At 35.9% G+C, this 3,682-nt stretch overlaps 1 protein-coding gene across 5 annotated transcripts in view; it reads left to right on the top strand.

Annotated features, from left to right (window-relative positions):
• Positions 1–2,933: 2,933 nt before the first annotated feature.
• Positions 2,934–3,682, top strand: part of atp8b3 (ATPase phospholipid transporting 8B3) — a 37,461-nt gene continuing 36,712 nt past the window's right edge. For 3 of the 5 annotated variants that reach the window (XM_079350389.1, XM_079350386.1, XM_079350390.1), the window contains exon 1: positions 2,934–3,001. The gene's annotated coding sequence lies outside the window, so the exon portion shown is untranslated. Of the gene's footprint in view, positions 3,002–3,259; positions 3,373–3,593; positions 3,615–3,682 lie in introns of those variants that run through there. The other 2 variants (XM_079350387.1, XM_079350388.1) reach the window with 2 other exon arrangements.

The raw sequence follows: 3,682 nt of genomic DNA, 5'->3' as shown, positions 1-3,682 counted from the left end.
CTTTTGATGTTTGCCCTTGGTCTGTTTTCTTAATTTAATTACCTAGAGCTGAAATATTCACTCTGTGAATGGAAGTAAAACTGACATTTTGTGAGCAGATAAAACTTTCTTTTTCACACTATTTTTTTTTTATAGCTATAATAGAATTATTTATACTTTGTGTAACAGAAGCTGTTTCCTTGAATTGATTCAAATCTTTTTTTCCTTTTATAATCTCATCTAATCTTCACCCAAACCTGTTGTGGCTTTTTTTTTTCTTACCTCAAATAATTTAGGAAAATGATGGATATACAGACTTTTAACATTTCTTTGTTAGAGTAGGGAAGTTTGTCTTTGCTCTTCGGAAGTCTAACTTAAAAAAAATGTACACACAACCTAGATAATGCAACAAAATAATAAACTGGCCAAACGTAAGATTGATGTTTGATGTAGAAACATCAGCAAGATTAATTAACTGTTATTTGTTCACAATCTGGATATAACAACAAGGGTGAACTACATCAACATTTTAATTACAGTAATTGAATTTGTTTTCTGCTGCCTTATCCGTTTCCTCCCATTTTTCATATATTCTCACATTTTAATTTAATTTTATTCTCAGGGGAGAAAAAAGAGGCTCCATCGGACAGACTAATGTGATATGTGTACATAGCTGATGTAAGATTGTCCTTATTTCCACATCAGTATTAGCTCAGTTTTGTGGAAATTGTTGTTTCCAAGAAAAGTATTTGTACATCTGTTTTTTAAACACAGTTAGGGGGTATTCTTCAACAGTGTCTCTCTTATATTAAAGTAAGTGGAGTTGGTCTCACATTAATGTTTTTTTTGGGTCAACTTTAGCTTCCAAACAGTTTCAATGACAGTGGCAGAAATAATGAGCTCCTCTGTAGGAAAGGACATCATACTTCAAAAACACAATCCTTCATATTGGGAAGAAATTCTGTTTATATGGGTCAACACTGTTGACTATGGTCAGATCAGTCCCACCAGAAATGTTCATTAAATATTTCAAACTTATGAGTAAGTTAGTATTTTTGTTCTTACAGATACTATTTCCTTTGTTCCTCTTTCCCCTGGAGACGTGTGCTCAAGCCACAATGTGTCAACCCAAAGCATCACAAGGCCCCCACACTGTGGGGGTCAAGCTGTCACACCAGAACCATTCTATCAGGGTTCACAACGTTTCAACCCCCACTCACATGTCAAGAATATGGTGAATGACTCATCTAAGCCTAACACCTTAGTCACCTACGTGTCTTCAGACTTTGGCACATCTAATCTGTCTGATATGCATTAGCAACAAGTCTCTCTACTTTTAAGTATTGTCAACTTTGTTAAAAAATCAGAGTCACCTGGGCTTAGCATTTTCATTTGCCAGAGAAGATGCTTTGCTTTGCTTTGCGACTTCCTTTGCATGATATTTTTTCTCAATAAGGGGGGTTGCTGGTTTCCTATTGGGATGAATGAAAACAAAAGATGCATAATCATTGAAATGTTCAGACTAGGTTTAAAATTAACTTTGTGTGCATCTGTTCACCTTCCTAAATTCTACTCAAATACTCAATTTGCATCAATGTTAGACTTGTGTATAAAAAATCTAATTAGATTGTAAAATCGTTACATTTGTAAATATATAACTCTGTGAGTGATTTGTTTTTTCTTCATATGCAGAGTAAAATGTGAAACTAACTCCTACTTTGTTACAAGTAGATCTCAGCAGGGGTGGTGTGATGTCTGAAGTGGAATAAACATGTCCCGCCACTGAGGATGTATCATCCGCCAAGTAATAGACACCTACATCATACTGTGAATTTACAGCAAAGAGCATTTAGACGGTTCTGCCCTTTGTTTAGGCTACTTATTTATTTTCATTACTGTGCCCATGAAGTGCATAACAATCTAAAGCTCTCCACTCTCTTTCATTTGCTGAGGACAGGAAATGATGTGATGTCAGAATAACACAGACACACTGCTTCACCAAAGTAATATTGTAGCTGTATTATGGAAACAATGATGATGACTGAAGTGATGTAAGACATCGTATGTCTTACATTCATGTAGGTGTTAAAATGTATGTGTGGGTATATCACACATTCATGAAACCTAGTGGTCTACTTGGCATTGTAGTGGTTAATACGCTATGAACAATCGACTTCCCAGCAGAGAGAACATGTGCACCTCTCTTCAGTAGTCTGCATGCAGACCAGCTTATACATTGCTTCTTTGTCTGGTTTTTAGGAAAAATATGCATCATATAAGTTTATGTTATGTTTTTAATCTTCGTTTGATATCACTAGTTAATCTTTCAAAACCTTCAATTCAGATTAGTCCTTTTGATTCTAAGGAATAATGTTACGTCACCTGAAACTTGATGACAGTCGGAGCCCCAGGTGTCCCTAACTCTCAGAATGACTCCAATGTTGTGTCATTCATCACATTATTGAGCAAATTTTCTTTACTTCTGAGTAATTTGTTTCAGTCCAGATGGTTTAGTTATGAAATGTTGTCTACAGGAGTCTGTCAGTCTAAGAAAGCCTGCTCTTACAAGAAAACAAGTGTTTAAGCACACAGCCTATTTCTAAATTGATATTAGGCTATTTATATCCAGCAGATAGGATTATTTAACTGAATGAGCGGAAACAAGTTGGACTTCCATTGGCCAATTCATAGTTATCAGTATGGTTATCACTGCTTCCTGGTTTCTATTTGTAGTCCAAGTAAGTCTAGTATTGTCCAATTGCGTCTCAGCAGTCGTCCTGAGTATTGGTGCAATAGACAAAAAGGCAAAGGAGACAGAACTAGACGGAACATGATGCTAATGCTCCAAATAATGCCATTTATGGTCCAATCTGCGGTCATCGATAAGAAAGGGACTGGATAAATCACTAAACCGATATCAGGCATACAAGTAAAGTAAACACCGTGCTTTTTAAGGCGTTGCTTCCTATATTCAGCTCGACCCACATGTTGCTAGTCGGACTGTAAACAATGAAGAACCCAGGTAGGCTATATAGGTACATTTAAGTTGCCCGCTTTTTCTTGATGCCATCCGTTGGCCATACCTGCGGCCTCGACAGAGTGTCATTCACGTCTTTGCTAGTAAGTTAAACAAAAAGTTCGTTTATCGTTAAACAAAGCTGAAGAAAACACACACATGGAGTTTAAGACACAAATCACGAGCCATCTCCTCACTGAACTGATCATCCCGCTTTTACATAATTACACTTACAGTCAAACCTTTGGGCATAAACCATGGACCGTATATTAAAATCAATATTTAAAAGTCTGTGGGTAAATCACAAAAATACATGACGTGTTTGGAGAGCTAGCTAACCAGATCTCTCACTGAACTGCAAATTTGAATCATAAAAAGTAAGTTTTAAAGTTGTTTTAGGGTATTCAAAGACATCAGACATAAACAATCAGACTTCAAGCAAATTGCGCCTGTTTTATAATTAGTTTGTGTCACAGTATTGTATTTTTAAAAGAGCATATTTTATTATACATCTATTGACAAGTGACGTGAAGTTGTTCATAAGTGGTTTTTATTTTGAGGCTTACAGAATATTCTTATTGGAATATTATTATTCATCAAATCAAGCTGAAGAAACAGTGTAAGCATGAGCATGCTTAAAGAGAGGTAACATTAATAAAGCCAAACTATTTGACAGTCAGTCAGAGA

This window comes from Symphodus melops (assembly GCF_947650265.1).
Source record: "Symphodus melops genome assembly, chromosome: 8".
In the NCBI taxonomy this organism is placed as follows: Eukaryota; Metazoa; Chordata; class Actinopteri; order Labriformes; family Labridae; genus Symphodus; species Symphodus melops.
The sequence above is the reverse complement of the archived record's forward strand: the minus strand, read 5'-3'. Positions and strand labels throughout refer to the sequence as shown.